Source organism: Chiloscyllium punctatum, chromosome 26 (assembly GCF_047496795.1).
Source record: "Chiloscyllium punctatum isolate Juve2018m chromosome 26, sChiPun1.3, whole genome shotgun sequence".
Taxonomy (NCBI): Eukaryota; Metazoa; Chordata; class Chondrichthyes; order Orectolobiformes; family Hemiscylliidae; genus Chiloscyllium; species Chiloscyllium punctatum.
Window position 1 is genome coordinate 36,125,685 of NC_092764.1, and position 22,902 is coordinate 36,148,586.

The 22,902-nt window shown below is 39.7% G+C and overlaps 1 protein-coding gene across 4 annotated transcripts in view; it reads right to left on the reverse strand.

Annotated features, from left to right (window-relative positions):
- Positions 1-22,902, reverse strand: part of jph3b (junctophilin 3b) — a 170,576-nt gene that overhangs the window by 146,563 nt on the left and 1,111 nt on the right. The window lies entirely within an intron of this gene.

Here is a 22,902-nt window from a genome sequence, read left to right on the forward strand (position 1 = left end):
ATTATATTACAGCTTGAATATGACAGAAATTCACCTCTTCCTGTGATACAGCCAATTTACTCAACCAGTCTATCACAGAACTAAACCAAACTAAAAATAATATGCAAGTACTGGTATACAACAACATGGGCTGTCTTTGATGTATTGCTTGTTTTACTGTTTAACAATAATTAACAACATTTTTATGACACAAGAACTTTTTACATTAGACTTTTGTTGCTCTAATTAACAATGTTTATTTTATTTGCAATGCCAGTTTGTGTGCTGTGTACAGATACATTGCAAGTTTTCAAAAGGGATGAATTATTTGCTGAGGTGTACAAAAGGAACGTGTGTTTCAAAATCAATGTTACATCCTGAAATTTGAAAATTTGTTTTTTTTTGGAGAAGTGTCCCAGATTCTTTTTCCCTAAGTAGATCTAGTGCTCTTATCTCTGCTTTCCGTTTCTCCCAAGAAGTCACATAGCTGCTGTTGGGAAGGAAACATTGGGAATCTAAGACCTGCTTTTGAGGAAAGGACATGAGGGATCTGGGAGCTTCTGTTGGGAAGGGGAAACACTAAGAATCTAGGAGTTTAGATTAGATTCCATACAGTATGGAAACAGGTCATTTGGCCCAACAAGTCCACAGCAACCCTGTGAACAGTAACCCACCAGACCCATTCCCCTACCTTACATTTAGCCCTGAATAATGCACCTAACACTATGGGCAATTTAGCATGGCCAACTCATCTGACCTGCCCACCTTTGGTTTGTGGAAGGAAATCCACACAGACATCGGGAAAATGTGCAAACTCCACACAGACAGTTGCCTGAAGCAGGAATCAAACCCAGGTCCCTGGTGCTGTGAGGCAGCAATGCTAACCACTGAGCCACCGTGCCACCACCTCTTGCTTTGGGAAAAAGACACTGGGAATCTGGGAGCTGCTACTTGGAAAAAGTCACTGGGACACAGGATAAGATGTTCAATATAGTTTGATAATAATAAGATATTGATATGATCCCAAATAGGACTTTATCCTTTTGGAGCATCTGAAGAAAATTGCACATATAGGTCAAAACCACCAGGAACAACCTCTGAACCAAACGTTCTGGTTCTAAGTGGGATGCTACTGCTACGATACTCGACCTCAGAATATGCACCACAGTAGATTACTATGTACCTGTCTGACATAGGTCATCACACACCAATTTTGTAAACAGTCAAATGAGTAAAATAATATGCATCTTAAGTGGAATCTAGTGCTCAACACAACTCCCCTGGCTTCCATTATCACTCCCCACACATCTACTGACTGAAAAAATGCCCACAAGCTGGTTGAAAACATCAATACTATGCCTCACTTGCCACTCCATAATGACATGTACAACCCTACCCCCTGCCTACCTTCCACCTCAGCACTCATTAGAGCAACCGTCCTGAGCAATGTCTAACAGCAACAGCAGCTTCCTTTTTAGATTAAGGAATGGGAAATATGGAAAGACACTCATAAATTCCTTGTGAGAAACACCACAAGTCAACTGACAAACTTTGAGCTGTCATGGCAAGAATGATTTTAGTTAAGCAAGTTTAGGACAAGCCAGGGCTCTTGTGCAGCTAACTTTCAACAATGCAGCCTCAATACAACCCCCTACCCGCTTATGAAGAGGTCTAAACAATGCTGCGCATTTCTGAAGACTATCACCTCTCCTAGATTAAATGCTGGACTAATTGCCTTAATCTTAATAAATGAAGACGCAATCACTTCACTCTGGAGAATTACATTCATTAAATCAAGGGTGCCCCACCAAGGGCCTGCAGGCTACATATAGCCTGCCAGAACATTTCATCGATCCCAAAGTCTGCTTTAATTTCTAGTTAATTCTTAGAGTTTACAAGGAGATGCTCCTCTAGGCATGTAGATGTGGACTTACTGCTGAGCCTATCAGCTCCAAACTTTGCTTGGAGGAGTAGAAAAGTAGGCTTTCTAGATCTTTGGCATCCACAGTATTTCACAGGAGGAAAGAAGCTGGATCTAGGACTGTGGAGGGGGCCCTTCACTGGGATTATCCTCTTCCGTGGGCACTTTCTTCAAGCAGTAGTTCAGGGACGGGTTGTGAAAGATGGAGATGTATCTGCCCAAAGAGGGGGGAGGTTTCCAGCCATATACTGGTCGATCTGTCTGAGGGTCAGCTTCTTGGTAGGGGTGTTCTGGATGGCCATGACAATCAGAGCCAAGAAGGTGAACGGGGACAGGACCAGCTTTATTGGCTCCTGTTGGCTGGTCAGGGAAAGCCAGCCCAGGTCACCATTGCGGCTGCAAGCCAAGGAGGAGGCAGACAGAACCTGCCTCTGTCGGCCAGAGAGATACAGTGGAAAGGAGCCTAGGCTTTAGCTGTGCAGGGAGCCACATAGCACAGACCCAGTGAGCTAAATGGTAAGGATTAGCAGGTCCAGGGTACCCTCCCACTTATTTCTCATGTGTATTTATGGCTCTTGCAGCCGCTATTGCAGTGTAGTACCTCACCAAGGAAGCTTCTCATTACCAAAGTTTAAGCGACCATGTAGTAATTTATTATACTTTAATTTTGACTGTCTCTGACCCCAGTTGTGTATCTGGGGTTTTTCTAGTTTAAATAGTCAGAATGTCACCTAGGCCAATGTGAGCACATCATGGCTTCCAACTAAATAATGGTGAGAAATATGGTCAGCACCCCTCATCCATCAACATCAAAAGCACAAGTAATCTTTTTAACATTAAGGCCAATTAATCCTCCTTTGACAAAGTAGTCAAATTGACTTTGCATCTGACATTTCCAGTATTAAAAATCCCTTCTCTTCCATCACTCTGCTTTGACATTCAGGATCTTGCTTGTGAAGATGAAAGTTTCTCCTACCAAAGCCTGCCACAAATGGGTGAAAGTAATTTTTTGGGTGGATTCATCACATTTCCAAACAATACCAAGATTTAATACTTTGCTCCAAAAATGGGGTAAAGTAAAATTCTTAGAGCTCGCATGTAATGTCTGTACAAGAGAAACTGCTTCCTGGCATTTTTAACATTAAGTGACTAAATTTATTATTTGAGGTAGGGCTTGCATTAGTTTTATCAGTGTATTCTGGATGAAGCCAGTCAACAAGCACAAAATACTGTGGAATTTTAAAAGTCGGCTATGTCAAGTGAAATTGAGTTTTGCAATCTTTATTGTTGGCTTAAGAATTAAAATCCTGTGATCACCCCTATCCACCTCTAGCCATATCTCCAGTGTAAATAATAAAAATAGTGAGTCTGTGTCTGTTTATACGACTTACAGCTGTTGAAGGATTCAAATTGAAATTATTTTTATGTACACAGGCCTATTTAGGCATGTTTCAACAATTTTACAGATTATACATCCTGGCACTTACAGTGACCAGAAATTGAACTGGACTCGCCATATAAATACTAAACTACGAGAACAAGTCAGAGCCTAGGAATTACAATTCACCTCCTGACGCCCCAGAGTCCATCTACCATCGACAAAGAACAGATCAGGAGTGTGATGAAGTTCTCCCTCTTGTCTGGATAGCTTTAGCTCTATCAGCACTTAAGAAGCAACCTCTTTGATTGGCATCACATCCTCAAACATTTATTCCCTCGCCTACATTTATTCATAGTAGCAGCAGTGCAAGTACCCTCCACAAGTCCACTGCAACATTCACCAAGGTTCCTTAGATAGTATGTTCTAAAGCCAAGACCACTACCTATTAGAAGGGCAAGGACAGAAGTTGCACATTCCTCTCTAAACCATTGACCATCCTGACTTGGAAATATTTTGGTGTCCCCTCACTGTCTCTGGGTCAACATTCTGAAAATTTCCTCTTTAACAGCACTGTGGGCATACCACTCAAGAAGACCTCTTTCTTCTCAAGGGCAAATTAGGGATGGACATTAAGTTCTGGCCCAGTCATCAAAGTCCTTGTCCCCTGCATGAATTTTAAAAATGCATGTAATTTAGTAAGAAACTATTAAATAATCCAATGTAGTTTTGAGTAATTTGCAGTGATTTATTCTCAGTTATGTAGAGATGAAGGAATAGTCACCCTTTTTAAAAGTGTTTATTTGTTTCAATAAAACTGCACCAGGTTGTTCTGAATACTTAAATGAATACATCAATTAATACTTTTAATAGAAGCAAAAAAAAAGTATTGATTTCTATTTTGCTGTCTGATTCCATTTGATCATGGATGATTTTATATTTATATTTATGCAGAAGGAAACTTGAGCTATATCCCAACTTGAACAGTTAATGCCCAATTTTCAGATCGTGTCCAAAGCAGACACTTATCTCAAAACTGATTTTACTCAGACCCACTTAACTGTTCATATAGAAAGGAAGTATAATATAAGTGGAAGAAATTCAAAATTAAAACAGAATAATAGAACTATATTGTTTTTAGCTGCACTACTAGACCTGGGTGAAATGAGGAAATGGCAGGCAAAGAAATTAATTATTTGGATGGATTTGATTTGTTCACCTTGTGATGATCCGTGGTTGCTGGCTGCAGCTTTTGACAAAAACCTGATTGAATATTTCTGTGGTACTTCCTCATTGATGAACAGTAGCATTTCTATCCTTGCCCAGTGAATGGAAATTATTATTGATTGCTTGGCATTTAGTCAGGAAATAGTTCACATAATGTGCTGGGATCATGACTCAATCACTACTTTTTTGCTTTACGCTCACTTTTGTGTAATTGCTTATAGTTAGAATTGAAAAGTTTATATTTGCAAAATTCTATGAAGTTGTTTTACTGTATCAGGAAATCAGCACATTTATCCCATAAGAACATAAAAAAATGAGAGCAGGTGTAAATCATTGCTCTTTCATGTCTGCTTCACCATTCAGTAAAATCAAGGCTGATTTTCTAAATCATCTCTATCTTCCAGTGCCATCTCCATATTCCTTGGTTCCCTGAGCATTTGAGAATCTATTGATCTCTGTTTTGAACGGACTCAGTGACTGGGCATTCACAGCACTCTAAGGTAGACAAATCCTAAGATTCACAGCTCTCTAAATGAATATATTTCTCATTTCTGTCATAAGTGACTGACCCCTTACTCTGAGATTGTGAACCACCCAGCTGCCTCCAACCACCCAGTTCTAAGTCTTAAAGGCAAGGGGAAACATCTTCCCAACACGCTATCCTTTCAAAATCCTTGAAAATTGTATGTCTCAAAGAGATCATCACTCATGTCAAAGGTCCAAGAAATATGGGCCTAATCTACCCACTCTGTTCCAGGACAATCCTGCCAGATCCAAAGGATTAGGGAAAATTATGAACTGAAGGAAATTAGTCTGTGTCAGAAGGTTGTGACAGAGAAATAGGATTGTAGATTAATAAGTCCTCAGGATCTAGCATTCCATATCCCAAAGTGTTGAAAGAAATATTCATGGAGACAATAGATTATCTTCCAAAATTCTACAAATTTGAGAATTGTTCTTGAAGATTGGAAGGTAGCAAATATCACCCCTCAATTTAGGAAGGGAATAATAGAGAAAACAGGGAACTACACACCTGTCAGCCCTATACCAGTAGTAAGGAAAATGCTAGAATCTATTATATGGACCCTTGATCAAAAATGGTCTCTGAGTAGGTATAGTTAGCATGGATTTGTGAATGGAAAATTGTGATAGACAAACCTGATAGAATTTTTTGAGGAAGTTACTAACTGCCAGCCAACTCGTAACCCAATTATTTCTACTCTCTATAATCAATGCTCAATCCATGTTAATATATTACTCCAATCCCATAAGCCCTGATTTGGTGTGGCAACCTCTTGTATTGGATCTTATCAAATGCATTTTGAACATAAGAATAAAAGACCTAGGAGCAGGAATAGGCAATTCAGCTCCCCGAACCTTCCTCTATTTAATAAAATCATGTTTGATCTCAATATCTGAAAATCTATATGCATAATATCCATTAATGTCCCTTATTAACCCACTTGTTACAATCTCATAATGTTCTAACAGATTTGTTAAAGATGCTTTCTATTCCATGTAGCTACTCTGCAATTCATATGGACAGTTCTGGAATCTGAGACATTGTGGAAAATCATTATCAATGCATTCACTATCTCTGTAGCCATCTCTTTTAAAATCCTAGAATAGAGACCATCAAGTCTATAAGACTTCTTCATTTTTAATCAATAATTTCACCTGTACTATTCTTTCAGCTGTGTGCACTTCTTTAGTAAGACTAATTTCTTCAAATTTCTCTTTCACACTAGAATTTTCTAGTGTGAACCATGTACTCTAATTTCCTAAATTCCCATTACAATTTCTACCATCTCACTCTTTAAGTGAACCACACTTACTTTCATAGGCACATAAGCAGGCCATTCAGCTCATTTAACCTGTTCCATCATTCAATAAATTTATGGCTGATCTGACTGTGGTCTCAACTCCACTTTCCTGTCCGCCCCTCTTGAGTGTCTTAACTTTCAAAAATCTATCTATGTCAGTCTTGAATAAATGCAATGACCCGGCCTTAATTGTTTTCTGAGGATGTGAGTTCTGCAGGCTGAGGATCCTCGGAGGGAAATAAAATTCTCCTCATCCCTGTCTTAAGAGGGAGGTCACTTATTTTTAAATTGTGTCCCCTAGTTCTAGTCTCTCTCTCAAGAAGAAATAACACACTAGCATTTCCCTAATCCAGTCCCTTCCAGAACTTACATGGCTCAATAAAATCACCTCTCATTCTTCTCAACATCAACCAATGCAACTAATCTTGATAATTTAAGACTTTCATTCCAGCTATGAGTCAAGTAAACCTTTCCTGAACTTTCAAAAAAAAGAGACCAAACTGTACACAGTACTCCAGATATAGTCTCACCAAGGCCTTTACAGCTGCTGTAAAACTTTCCTTTTCTTTATTCCATTCCCCTGGCAATAAATGCCAACTTTCCATTTTCGTTCCAAAATACTTCGTGGACTTGTATACTAACTAACTTCATGAATCTCTTCTCTTTTCAAGACCTATTGAAGCTTTCACCATCTGCTTTTAAGTATTTTTCTGGTTTAATCTGATATTCTTGTTCCTCTTCCTTTATCAGTTTCTCGGTTCAAAGGCAACTTAACATGGTGTCAGGAGGTCAGCTGGGCCAGACTGCCCAACCTCAGCCAAGCTGCAACATGTGATACATATACAGAAAAAGCTGGAGAAACTCATCAGGTCTGGTACCAACTCTGGAGAGAGAAATAGAACCAACATTTCAAATCCAGCATGTCTCTTCTTCGGAATCATCTTTGATTTCCAATAAAAACAGAATATTCTGGAAATACTCAGTTGGTCAAATAGAATCTGTAGAGAGAAACAAAGTTCATATTTGAGACTGATGACTTTTTATCAGGCCACAGATCGAGTGTCAGGTCCTCATCTTAAAATGTTGGTTGGGATTTTCCAGTGGGCTTTGTGAATTTAGTGTTGGATCCATTGGATGTCCTGAGCCTGTGCTTGTTGGAATTCAGACTGGAGGAGTTATTTTCCCAAAGGCAGCCTCCTGGAGTTCCATCAACATCAATTATGGATAGTTGTCAGGTTCCCAAATGAATCATTCCAATCACCAATTCTAGAGCTTCGGCAGCCTCATCAAGACAGGTACTATTGTTAAAACAATTAGGAGAATGCAAGGTCTCATCAAAATGGAGGTGCTCTTGGAAGGGTCGAACTAATTAAATATATTTAGAAGGGGAAAATAGCTAGCTCCACAAAATGGAAACTCTCCAGGGGTTTTTGGGGCCACACAATAAACTTTTATCCAAGGCCCCAACACCAGAGCATGGGACTCTAGCTACAATGGCCCTCATACCTGACACAGATAGGGAGCTTCTGTTGAGTTTGTGGCTCCTCATGTAGCAGCAGGTTACAAAGTACCTGCTTCCCACCTAAAATGAAGCTTAATTATTTAAATTGTTTTTTACCTTCCAATGGCCATCCCAGATTGCCTCTGGGAAATTTTCCCAGTGGCAGGAATATGCAAGTAAGTCCATTTTTCCAGCCCTGAGATTTTTTTCTAAGACTAAGTCTACCATTCAGGGGTCAAGAAAGTTCTGCCCATTAACTCTGTTTCTCTCTTCATAAATTCCATCTGGCCTGCTGAATATTTCTAACATTTTCTATTTTTATTTCAGATTTACAGCATCTGACATGCTTCATTTTTGTACCGTTGGTATACATCTGGGTGCAAAATGAATTCACAACAACTATTGTGTTTGCCACTAAATTAATTGCCTTAATCACATTGGGCACTTTGGTTTACAGTGTGGTTTAACAGCAGCTTCAAACTCTTTATTTTCAATGCTTCATTCATATGGTTGCTGAATGGTTTTAATCTCCTTAAATGCAAAATTATGGGAGTGAAGAAGAATGCTATAAAAACTATTAATCCAAAGGTCTTTATGCAAAATTTGAGGGCAGAGTAATAATGGTTGCCAAATTGGTCTTCAATTATCACATTCTTGGTATCTCTGACTGCAAGACATTGAGATGGCCCTCATTCTACTCCTTCCTTGCCTGAACCTTGGTCTTTCCCATCCAATGAAAACTGCTGCTGTTGCTCTACCTCCTCCAAGTACAGCCGCCTACAAATAGTTAGGTTGTGCAGGATGCAACATAGAGTCAGCGAGTCATAGACACATAGAAATGTGTAGCACGCAAACAGACCCTACAGTCCAACTCAATCCATGCTGACCAGATATCCCATTAAGCAGACCTGGCCCATATCCCTCTAAATCCTTCCTATTCATATACCCATCCAGATGCCTTTTAAATATTGGCATTGTACCAGTCTCCACCACTCCCTCTGGCAGCTCATTCCATACACGTACTATCCTCTGCATGAAAAAGTTGCCCTTAGGTCCCTTTAAATTTTTTTTCTCCTCTCACCCTAAATCTATGCCCTCTAGTTCTGGACTCCCCACCCCAGGGAAAAGACCTTGCCTATTTACCCTATCTGTGCCCCTCATGATTTTATAAAACTCTATAAAGTCACCCCTCAGCCTCCGACACTCCAGGTAAAACAGCCCCAGCCTACACAGCCTCTCCCTAAAGCTCAAATCTTCCAACCCTGGCAACATTCTTGTAAATATTTTCTGAACCCTTTCAAGTTTCAAAACACCCTTCTGATAGGAAGGAGACCAGAATTGCACATAATATTCCAAAATTGGCCTAACCAATGTCCTATACAGCCGCAGCATACCCCAGTGATACGAGAAACTGTTGGTCGGTATAGTATAGGAGGTTTCTATATATATTTTTACACCTTACTTGAAGAACTCAATGGTGTATGTAATCATGATCTTGGTGGTCCCATAAGTTTAATCTTGTAAGAGCTGTTTGAGACAACAGTAAACATGACTTTCAAAGAAAAATTCCAATCAATGAGTCAATTACTTAAATAAGTAATTAATAAGATTGTCCATCAAGAAATGCCAAGCAGAGGAGCTAAATCATTATTTTGCCTTTAGTTGAGAAGCAGAGCTAGAAAGGGAAAATGATTAGGCCTCATGGCTAATCACACGGGCAGGGGAATGGGCATGCCCATGTCAGGAAACACTAAACTCACTTTCATTTCTTGTGAGACACATTTCGAGCTGCTGGAACATAATTCATGTTGAGGGTTGCCCTTCAATCTACTTTTTCTCCTTATCCATCCTGATTTTGTGGATAGGTTTTTGAGGAAGTGAGGAGGGAGAAGGAGGAGGATTAGGGGCTAGGGGTAGAGTGTGGCAATATGTATGGTTAAGTCTCAGGTTTCAAACACATTCTCCCCCTCCTACATCCTTCCAATCTCCTCCACCCTCACTCCCTCCTTCTTTCACACATTCTCTCCCTCCCACTCACTTATCTCACACACACAACCTCTCTCCCTGTCTCTCACACACATGTCTTCACTCCCTCCCTTGCACAGTCTGTACCTCCCTCTCTTCTTCACACATTTCTCCCTCCCTCACAATTTCTCTCTCCCTACCACACATATTTTTTCTCCTCCTCTCTCCCTCCGTCCCTTCTCATTGAAGTCACATTTTATATATATATATATATATATATATATATACACCCATCACAGGTCTGTGGATTTGGAAGGCCCCTCCAAATTCTTGAATGTGGCTATTCTGGAAACTCAGTTTTACCTTCCTACTGACTTGCTCACAAACTTAGTGCCACATTCCCATCTGCTGGCACAGACCTGGGAGGACATCATTCCACACACACTGGTCTGGCCAATATCCCATTCCTTGCACTCGTTGCACCGCCCAAGCAGACCCCCTGCCACCATTTATCTGTGAAGATCTGAACGCAGTGCCTGCACCACTTTCTGCTCCTCCAGTCAGAAGTTATATGTCATGGCGTCATAGAGTTATACAGTTATAACCTACAGTTAGACTTTACTGTCCAATTCATCTGTGCTGATCAGATACCCTAAAATGATCTCGTCCCATTTGGCCCATATTCCTTTAAACCCTTCCTATTTATACACTGACCCAGAAGCCTTTTAAATGATGTGATTATACCTGCCTCCACCTCATCTGGCAGCTCATTCCATCCTCTGTGTGAAACAGTTACCCATCAGGTCCCTTTTAAATCTTTTTGCTCTCACCTAAAACTTATGCCCTCTAGTTTTGGATTTCCCTACCTACTTTTTAATGCTGACAGGCTAACTAATGAGCCTACCAGCAGCTGAATATCTGACTCCAGCAACCAATTAACACTGTGTCTTCCTCCCAAAGGAGAAGATGATGCACAGTACCATGGAATGATAGATGCTGGTTTGAAGTTACCAACATCTGACATTTGAGACTTTATGAAAATGAACATCAACCTTCAAGCCTCTGAAATGGACAAGTGGTCACTTTCACTTAATGGACGTTTTGGGACCTTATACACTCCCTCATCAATTCTCAGTCCCTCCTCTAACTAGATATTTTATAAACAATCTGTTTGCACCTTTGAGACAGGTAGGACTTGAATCTCCTTGCAGAATTTTCCCTTTGTCCATCCTGCATTTGGAACCTGGGTGGTGAATGGTATGAGACCCTCTGGCATGGGGCCCTTTTGGTTTAGTCTGTTTTAGATTCTCAGTGGATCATGGTCTTCTTTAAGCAGCTGAGCTTTCACAGACTCACTTATTGGTTATTGAAATTGCCACTGCACCTTTTTCTCCATATTTTTTCTTAATTCAAATCAAATTTTATCATTCAAAAATAAAAACATAATTAATTGGAGAAAGTAACATTTTTAAAAAATCTCAAAGAAACAATCTGAAAGCTGAAAACTCGCTTGATAATCCAAACTGCACAGTAACACATAGATTTCTGTGATCCAATTGTCTCCAACCAAGCTCCCTTTTAAATATGCTGTTAGAGCTCCTGAGAGACCAATTCCATTATGTTTTAAAAGCAGATTGTGTGCTGGGGCAGGCTCTCTAAAAGAAATGCACAGTTAAAATGATGGTTGGCTGGAAATCCGTAGTAATTAGACTGAAGCAATTTTAACAATGCTGTACCATCCCACTTGCAGACAGACACAGTGGGCTAAATTTGCCCCCAGAGTTTTTAAAGCATGGACAATGCAGTTCATCAGGTTGTCACACAGCTTCACCATTGTTTTAAAGTCTTCCCTTGTCAATGCTCCTCAAGAATCATGAAGTGGTTCAAATATTCAGATTCTGATTTTATTTTGCAGATGAATGAAATATTTAGCTATTTAACAGGCTCCAGTTGTAAAATGATCTCCATTTTCCCACCAACCTTTATTGCAGTTGTAATGCTGTGGGATGCACAATACTTCACAGTGTAGATATATGTCATACTGCTTTGTTCAGGGCATTGCTAATATGGATGTAAGTTAGATTATTCACTGGGTAGCCATATTGTTTGAATTTCATAACCATCTGAAATTTGAAAAATGCTTTCTTCAATAATATTTTACATTTATAAGGGCTGCTAAAATAGCTAACTATTCAAGGACCTGTATTTTTATTATCACTCTTTGCATTTTGAGTGCATTTAATTTCATGTTATTCTTCCTATGAACTTGTTATTCCATCTCATTGCAGCATTCTCAAGTGGCTTATATTCTTGTTTCTTCATTTGGTGACCATGGCAATATTAGAAACATTTGATTGGATTGTTTAGGTCCTTTATAGAAAAAAAAACTCACTTTGCTCAATCTGACCCATATATGATTTGCATCCCATGTTAATTTGTTTGTTATTTAACTACCATCTGAAGTGACCACTAAACCACTCAATTATATCAAATTACAACTCAGCAGCTTAAGAAAAAGATCCATGTCCACCTTATTTGTACAGATGACAATGGATAATAAATGTCATCCTTGCCAGAGGTGACTACATCCTAAGAATGAAAGAAAGAGAGAAAAAATAACTGTCCTTGCTAGATTCTATGGGTGCAGTGCTATCCAATCTGATGTGACTTTGTGCATCTAACAACATCTTTCTTGCCCAATTTATTCCTCGCTGGGTATAAATTTGTCACAAAAGTTATTATAACTGTTCCTGAACTAAAAGATCCACTGACAGCCTCATAGCAAATCTACTGGAGACTCATTAGAACTATAGCGAGCACCCCACCAGTCTAAATTGTCTAAATATTATACAGCTAAAGTATTCATTTCGAATTCTATATATTCAAAAATAATGTAATCCTACTAGTATTATTAATCTGTCAATGTTCTCAGTTTGGCCTAGCAAAGAAATCTAAGGTATGGAACCCACATAAATACATCCAAGGGTGATAATATTACATTCTCAATCAAATGCCATCAAATCATCAATCTGATATTTGTTCATGCAATTTTTGTTGAATGTTCAAAATATATTTTTCTTGGAGTTTGATTGAGGAATTCATGACAGCAGGGAAGAACAGCCAGCCATATATTCATGGATAAGCCATTAGTTTTGACTACTCTGACCTCCTATCCAGAGGACACTGTGAAAATAGAAGGGGGGGAGGGGTGGTTGGTGGTGGTGGTGGTGAGGGAACAGGCAATTGCAAAGGAAGCCAAAATCACTGAATGGAATATTTATACTTCACATGTTGTCAAAAAACAAATCCATTATGTTGTGTTTCAGGAATATGGTACAAAGTACAGTCGTGATATTGTACACAATCTTAATGTTATCTTAAATATGAGGAAACTGTGGATTTTACTTAATGAGATCATTGGTTTCTAATGTAGATAGAACTTGTAATTATTATCCAAGTGAATGAGTATTAATGTGGGCTAAAACAAAGATGGAAAGCAGAAGGTCCTACTGGTTGGGGTATGCATATGATTACTGTCCACGGAGCATGCCCTGATATGTCAATAACTGATGAAGGCCTGAGGAAGCAAGCAATAAACTCGAAATGCCAGATTACTCTTCGAACTTTCATGTTGTGAATTGCAGTCATCTGATTTCTCTGTGGCGGATGTGAGAATGGAAAACTGCATATGAAGTGAGATTTTATAATAATGTATTAATACAAGTTAATACTTGTTAATCCATGCTACTAGACTTCTCACTGTCCACTAAAAACTATCTCACCTTACTGTTCAGCACTTGGTTTGAAAGTAGGACCCTTTGCTCTTGATGGGAGGTAGCTCCTCAATGCCGATCTTGCACAATTCTCCCAACTTTATCACTAATTCCTATGTGTTTCAGGGACTGAGAAAAAGCCACTCCTTATGTTCATATAACTAAGCGTCATGATAATTGTGTTCAAGTCAGTGCCAAATTGAAAATTTAAAATGAGCTAAATTAAGTTTTATCAGCGTTTATAAAATAAATTTAAATTTGATTCAATGAAGAATATGTTAGACCATTATTAAGAATCTCCCCATGGCCAGTGAAGCCCACCCTGTACACAAATGGGAATGCACAGTATTTCCTAAGTTTAATTTCTTGGGGTAATTTTCTGTATTTAATTATTATTTATACAAAGTATAAAAAGAACATTTTGGTCAAGAGGATCATATGGCACCAAAAGACATCTCTTTGGACTTAATTTATTTTCACAAATTGAAAATAAATCTCTGTGGTTTTGAAAGGAACATTGCAACAATCTCCCAATCATATTTTCATCTCTGCTTTGCAAACAGGTGATATTTAATGTGTAGAAAATAAGGCCAAAATTTACCTCCTTCAGCTCTAAATTGATTATAGCCAGATATTAGAATGCTACACAGGCTCAGCATCCTTGAGTCTGGAAGGGCAAAATTAAGCCAGAGTCCAGCTTATGATTAGTATCAAGTACTTCTCTGCAAGATGCCGGTTTGAATTAGAGTAATATTAAGCTACAGTATGATGCCCTTGCAAGCAATCATTTTAAGTTCAGATAATGTAATATAATTGCACAAACAATCCCTCTTTTACCTTACAGAGCAAGAAATTATGTGAACATAAAATAAACAGAAATAACTGACTTGTTACAAAAACTGCATTAAAATATGGTGGCTTTTGTCACAACTCATATAAATTTATATATATAGCCTAGCATGTGTTTCCATAGTTACAGACTGCCATAAAAAGTAGATTGATAGAAAAGATTGTTTTAGAGGGTAGGCTGTTAGCAAATATGAATAGGGATGACCTGAAATTGTAGTTTTAAAATGTACCATTACAATGAGCACTTGAAGCTTGTTGAATGTATAATTGGTATCCATCCAAAAGCTCCACCTCCACTAAATCTGTTACTCCTGATGGAAGCAATACTGCTTCCATGACCTGGAGTTTATAGGACTTTGACAGTGCACTGCCAATGTTTGTTGTCCTGTACACCTTGTAGTCTTCCTTTCCTTTTGGCCACATATTTCATCCAGCCATGGATAAATATTTTTTCTTTAGGTGGTGATAAAATGGTAATAAAAACAGAAGTTGCCAGGAAAGCTCAGCAGGTCTGGCAGCATCTGTGAAGAGGAATCAGAGTTAACGTTCGGTCAGGTAACCCTTCCTCAGACCCTCTGATAAACAGACACTCAACCTGAAATGTTAACTCTGATTTATCTCCACAGGTGCTGCTAGACCTGCTGAACTTTTCCAGCAATTTATGTTTTAGTTTCTGATTTACAGTATCCGCAGTTCTTTTGGTTTTGATATAAAGCTAATGATAGATTCAATGACATTATTGAAAGTTATCCAGTCCAACCTAAGCAATGTGGAAAATGATGGTGTGATCAATGCAAATATATGTTTTGAGAGGAATGCACCAAAATTAGCAGAAGATCAAGGGACGTTGCAACACCTCTATTGAAACTGCCAAAGCATTCAAATTTCTACCAAATTCCTAATAATATTTTATATATTTTACAACTGTGGAAGTATGTATTCCTTCAAAAACAAGTTTAGGTCTATATGTAAAGCATGAATAAAAGTCCTCAGGCAGTTCCATGTCACTGGGAGGGCCTTCATATACTGCACAATGATGTCTGTGCATTCTGGAAAACCTACAGTCCTTGTGTCTGCTGCATTGTTGCATACCAATATCTGTGGATTTTCTATCACAGAGGGAATAATATGATTACCTCAGTCAATCAAAGAGAGAATAGAGTGATGGAGGTCTTAACCACAGAAAAAAGGCCTTTCATCCCATTGTGTCTGTACCCATTAAAACAGCCACCTAACTACTCTAAAGCCATTTGCTAACACTTGGCCCCATAGCCTTGAATACCTTAGCATTGCAAGTGCACATATATATATACTTCTTAAATGTTATGAAGGTTTCTGCCTCTACCACTCTTACCGACAGTGAGCTCCAGATTCCCACCACCCTCTGGGTGAAAAGCACTTTTGTCACATCTTCTCTAAACCTCCTATCCTTATCTTAATACCCCTTGGTCATTGATATTTTCACCAAAGGGAAACATTCCTTCCTCTCTACTCTGTCTATTTCCCCCTCATAATCTCAACCACGTGCCCCATGCTCTGGTCTTTTATGTTCTAAAGAAAACAACTCCAGTCTATCCAAGCTCTCTTCAGAACCAAATCTCTCTAGCCCAGACAATATCTTGGTAAATCTCCCATGCAATCTGTCTAGTGTAATCATATCCCTCCTATAAAGTGGATTACTGAACTGGACACAATACTCTGGATCCCATGTGGGACCTTATTAAAAACCTTGCTGAAGACCAAATGAATTGCTCTCATCTACACACCTCTTTGAAAATTTCATTTCAATTGTCAGACATGATTTCCCCTTAACAAAAACATGCTGAGTGTTCTTAATTATTCCCAGCACTTCCAAGTGCAGGTTAATTCTGTCCCTCAGAATTGCTTCCAAGTAGTTTCCCCAGAGTTTAGATTGACTGATCTGTAGTTTCCTGTTTTATCTCTTCCTTTCATCTTGAAAGATGGTACACAATGGCTGCTGGCAAGTCCTCCAGCACCCATCCTGTGACCAGAGAGGAATGCCGTTTCCTCCCTTACCTCATTCAACAGCCAGGGTTACATTTCACTGGCCCTGAAAATTTATCTACTTTTCAGCCTGTCAGACCATTTGGAACCTCTTCTCTGTCTGTTTTAATTTATTTAATTATATCTCAATGCTTCTCCCTGATTTCTGTACTCATACTATCCTCTCACGAGTGAACATTGACACAAAATATTAATTTAGAACCCTACCTATGTCCTCTGGCTCCATACAGAAATTACTACTGTGGTCCTTAATGGGGCTTACTCTTTCTCTTTGCAGAACACTTAATGTACTTGTAAAATAGCTTTGTATTTTCCTTTCGTTCACTTGACATTATTCTTTTATGTCCCGTTTTTGTTTTCACAACTTCCTTTTGAAGATCCTCCTTGTACCTTCTGTACTCCTCTTGGGTTTTTGGTGTTTACAGCCCTCAGTATTTGCTATAGGTCTCCCTTTTCCTTTTATCCAATACTGTATATCCCATGATATCCAGAGTTCACAGGATTTATTTGCCTCACCTTTTATCTTTAGTGGAGCATCTTTCTGTATTTTCTTTATTTCCTTCTTGAATGCGTCCCACTGCTCTGACAGATTTACCTAAATGTATCTGGTCCTAGTCTATTCTGGCCAATTCATACCTGATCTGATGAAAATTGATTTGGAACTTTGATTTCAGACCCATAAGAATATTGAATCTAACAGTGGTATGATCGCTGTCTGCAAAATGGTCCCCCACTGACATTTCAACAATTTGCTCAGCTTCATTACCTAAAATCAAATCCAGAACCATACCCTCTCTTGTACAGGCTTCTTCACACTGGCTTGAAAAGTTCTACTCAATGTATTTTATGTATTCTGCTCCCTCTAAACGTTTCACACTATGAAGACCCCAGTTAATAAATCTCCCACTATTACTACCCTAATCCATCAATATTGTGTATGGCTGTCATTGATTTTATGTGTATCAAGCAACTGGAAGTTTTTCTACCCACAATAGTAATTGATGATCCCAGTTAACCGTTTCAATCAGGATGCAACCAACACAATTTAAACTCAAACGGGTGCTTTTCATGTTTGCGTGACCAAATGATAGAATTGGTTTCCTGCCTGTTTCAATGACCAAGAAGCTCCAGTCCTCCACTAAACTTTGTAGGTCTGTGTTTGGGATTCAAATTCTGTGAGGCATAAACAAACGCTATGGTGCAATTCATCTGATTGAGGCATCAAGACATCCAGATTGACCTTAAATGTAACTTGCTGAAGAGTGTGCAGTGAGGTGAAGGTGATTGTGGAGTTTGGTGGTGCTGGACTGAAGTGAAATGGCTCATTTTCAACATTTTGGACTCACAAATGTACTGTCACGTTTACCTTTGGAAGACATTTTGGCTTCTTCAGTCATAGAAGAGATTAGACCCCGTACAGATTCTGACCAATTCTGCTAAAATGGCAATCAATGTCATGTTTAGATCATTGGTTGAATATATCTATTTACAGGAAGACAATTACCTGAGACCATTGGACACCTGAGAAGAAGCCTCTTTTAAATTTAAGCTGGCCACATCATAGCTTTGGCAATGGATTTAGATTCTACTTTGAGGCCATTTTAGTGTAAAACTACTAAATTACAGAAAATGGTTTTCCGAAAAGTGCAAATGTGCCCTGGTAGCATGACTTTGAGAATCAATGCTTTTTAAGTGTATCATAGTTTAATGGATAGGTAACAGGTATGTCAGCCTAATTTTATTGCAAACTATTCCATATTTTACTCCAGATATAGGCATTAGAGTCATAGAGATGTACAGCACGGAAACAGACCCTTCAGTCCAACCCATCCATTCTGATCTGATATCCCAACCCAGTCTAGTCCCACCTGCCAGCATATCCTTCCAAACCCTTCTTATTCACATACCCAGGCAAATGCCTTTTAAATGTACCAACCTTCACCACTTCCTCTGGCAGCTCATTCCATAACACGAACCACCCTCTGCGTGAAAAAGTTGCCCTTTAGGTCTCTTTTATATCTTTCCTCTCTCACCCTAAACCTATGCCCTCTAGTTCTGGACTCCCCTACCTCAGGGAAAATACTTTGCCTATTTATCCTAGCCATGCCCCTCATAATTTTGTAAACCTCTATAAGGTCACCCCTCAGCCTCCGATGCCCCAGGGAAAAGCCCTAGCCTTTCAGCCTCTCCCCATCGCTCAAATCCTCCAACCCTGGCAACATCTTTGCAAATCTTTTCTAAACCCTTTCAAGTTTCACAACATCTTTCCGATAGGAAGGAGACCAGAAATGCACGCAATAGCCAATGTCCTGTACGGCCATAACATGACTCTCAACTCATGTACTCAATACTCTGACCAATAAAGGAAAGCATACCAAACGCCTTCTTCACTATCCTATCTAGCTGCGACTCCAACTACTATTAATATTGACTCTATTTGCATACTTATTGCCTTTTTTGTTCTTGTTTCATGTTTCATGTTACTGTACTCAAATCCTAATATCTTTGCCATTTAAAGGCTTTCTCCTCCAATTGAGACCATTTTGAAAAAAAAACTAATACCATAAGTATTGTTGAAAGCAATATTTCTTTTGAAAATTTAGCAATTATATAATAGCATTTTTGTACATTTCATGAAGTTTATTCAGATTATTATAAAATATTTTAAAGTCTACATTTATTGGAGGCATTACACAGGTGTTTGTGGTATTTTATTGCATGTGATTTCATCCGCGTGCATTGGGTTTTAATAAAATTTTAAAACAATAAAATGAAAAGTCCTATTAAGTTTGGAAACATGGGTTATTTTCTGTAATAGACTGACAGAGTTAGTACTCTGATTTATAATGACAGAGGTGCTATACCATGCAATCTATGTTATTGTGCTCCTGGGGTTCAGTTATGTTTAATTATCTGACTCTTTAAACTACAAAGTTGAATTGCTGTAAATTCTAAGGTCAATTACTGATTAACTGCTGTTTTCTAGAAGAGTTTGTAGACTGAGGAGTTCTTATAAATGTCTGGATCAGAAACGATAGCCTAGTGTGTGGACAGAAAGTACTTGTTTACATATTAAGTTATTTAGATATAGATATATATTCCTCCAATCCTCACATTAAAAGACCGATGATCACAGTGTAAACCAACAACTTGTTATATGTCCCTTTCACTGCAATGAAACGTCCAAAGGCGCTTCATGGGAAACTTATTTTGCAAACCTGATACTACTGAGACATAAGACTGGCCAAAAGCTTAGTTCAAGAGGTTGGTACAAAAGTGAATATATTTTTCTGCTTCAACTCATATAAAGCCTATAGTTGGGCAGAGGGAAGAGTGATTCCAGAAATAAAAGAAAACATCTACAAATACTTAACAATAATTCATATTTACATATTTTACTGTAGGCTCAGTGAGCTGGACAATAAAAATGATTAGGTGAAAGTGAGGACTGCAGATGCTGGAGATCAGAGTCAAGATTAGAGTGGTGCCGAAAAAGCACAGCAGGTCAGGCAGCATCCGAGGAACAGGAAAATCGCGTTTCGGGCAGGTGCCCTTAATCAGGAACGAGGCAGGGAGCCTCAGGGGTGGAGAGATAAATAGGACGGGGGCGGTGGGGCTGGATAGTTGGGAAGTAAGATTGGCAGGTAGAACAGATCATGAGGATGGTACTGACCTGGCAGGTTGGAACTTGGGTAAGGTGGGGGGAGGGGGAAATGAGGAAACTGATGAAGTCCACATTGATGCCCTAGGATTGAAGTGTTCGAGGCAGAAGATGAAGCATTCTTCCTCCAAACATCGGGTGGTGATGGAGTGGCGGTGGAGGAGGCCCAGGACCTGCATGTCCTCAGCAGAGTGAGAGGGGGAGTTGAAATGTTCAGCCACAGGGCAGTGGGGTTGTCCTGGAGATGTTCCCTAAAGCGCTCTGCAAGAAGGCATCCAATGTAAAGGAGACTGCATCGGGAGCAACAGATACAATAAATGACATTTGTGGAAGTGTAGGTGAAACTTTGGTGGATGTGGAAGGCTCCTGTGGGACCTTGGATGGAGGTGAGGGAGGAGGTGTGGGTGCAGGTTTTGCAATTCCTGTGGTAGCAGGGGAAGGTGCCAGGAGGGAAGGGTGGGTTGTTTGGGTTGGGCGTGGACCTGACCAGGTAGTCACGGAGGGAACAGTCTTTGCGGAAAGTGGATAGGGGTGGGGAGGGAAATAAAACCCTGGTGGTGGGATCTGTTTGTAGGTGGCGGAAATGTCAACAGATGATACGTGGAGGTTGGTGGAATGGAAGGTGAGGAACTGAGGTGGGGGTTCTGTCCTGGTTGTGGTTGGAGGGGTGGGGTTTGAGGGCGGAAGTGTGGGACATGGATGAGATGCATTGGAGGGTATCTTCAACTACATGGGAAGGGAAATTACAGTCTTTAAAGAAGGAGGCCATCTGATATGTTCTGTGGTGGAACTGGTCCTCCTGGGAGCAGATACGGCGGAGGCGAAGGAATTGGGAATACTGGATGGCATTTTTACAGGAGGTAAGGTGGGACGAGGTGCAATCCAGGTAGCTGTGGGAGTCAGTGGGTTTGTAAAAAATGTCAGTGTTAAGTCGGTCATCATTGATGAAGATGGAGAGGTCCAGGAAGGGGAGGGAGGTGTCAGAGATGGCGCAGGTGAATTTAAGTTCAGGGTAGAATATGTTGGTGAAGTTGGTGAATTGCTCAACCTCCTCGCGGGAGCATGAGGTGGCGCCAATGCAGTCATCAATATAGCGGAGGAAGAAGTGGGGAGTGGTGCCGTTATAACTATGGAAGATGGACTGTTCTACATAGCCAATAAAGAGACAGGCATAGCTGGGTTCCATACGGTGCCCATGGCTACCCCTTTTGTCTGGAGGAAGTGGGAGGATTCGAAGGAAAAATTGTTAAGGGTGAGGACCAGTTCAGCCAAACCAATGAGCGAGTCAATGAAAGGGTAGGTTTTGCCATTCCCACAAGGATATGAAAGTTAGTATGGTAATAACGTCTGTAAGGTTTTTCCCTAGTTCAGGCTGAGGTGATGCCAGTTTTCCCTGTGCACTGTCTGCTGTAGGAATTGGGTAATTCATGAATTCTCTGACATCCTTCTGGTTACGTTCGCTTGTGCTCTCATCCAACAAACTTCCCTTTCCATCATACCTTTTGTAATTTAAACCCATAGCGTTGTGTAGTCGGAATCATTCAATATAGACTTGTTTGTGGTTTCTTATTAATTAATAATTGATTGTATACTCATCAGAAATCTTTCTTTTAACAGCATCACCTCATTTTCTTGGTCCTACAAAACTATCCCTTAAATATGTGCCACGATATCTATAATTCCGTGTACATATTGTGAGGTCCCCTGAAGGGCTCTTGGATTTTTAAGTCTGGTTATTTCCTATCTCATGCATGTTTCACAAAGATATTTGGTGGCACGGTGACTTTACTAAGACCGTCGACAAGCGGATTAAATCCTTATGCCAGTTTATACCACGCAAAGTTGAAGCACACCCAATAGCTTCTCCACTCCTTCAGATTACATCTGGATACAGTAGCCCCACAATCACAATAGCGCTAAGAATAAATTATTCCACAATGCACGATGCGGAAAACGTGTTGTACAGTCGCCAAGGAAACACAACCGGCGTTTAGGCGTATAAATCGAAACCTTAGATGCAATAATTACACGGTTTCTGCAAACTCAGCAGACCCGCGTCTTAATTTAAAATCTTTGCCTAGTCATCACTAGCCTATCACAACGGCTTTGCGTTCACCTCAAGCCGTCTTCTCATTCCTGTCTGGAACCCAATGATTACAGCTCATGTTGTTCTTTGCTTGTCTAGCTTAATGGTTGCTTTATGCACATTCAAAATTATGTTTCTCTCTGGTGTTGGTTTTCTGTTCCTGTGGAGAACCAACCAATCATCCACGACTGCTATTGCAGATAAATAATGAATGTAACAGTGTTTTGTGGGTGATCAATTTCTTGCATTGCATCCCACTTTCCCTTGATCTGACAATTCTCGTTTTACTTATCCGAATTAGCATCCTCCTTAGTCGGTTTTTGTCAAGTGTCCCTCCTTTAACAATTGGTGATGGTTGAACAAATTTACAGTTATGGGTCTGTTAGGAGTTCAACCTTAGCTGCACGTTTTTTTTTAAACAAAGGAGTAAATTGAAATCTTATTTTTTTAGTTTCCGCCTGTGGGTCTTGCACCGATTCTTTCTGTTCTGATTAGATACCTAACATTTACAATTGGGCCTGGAATTGAGTTGTCCAGTTTCACCAGCGAGTAACATTAACCGATTCTGAAACCTCACACGTCCTCAATTTGGAATTTAGAATTTGTCATGGAAAACGTTGCAGAATTTAGAACGGTTTCATACATTATACGCAGTGTTTTTGATCCTGGGCTCCCCCTAAAATAGCCACCTCCAATTATCAACTTTTCGGCACG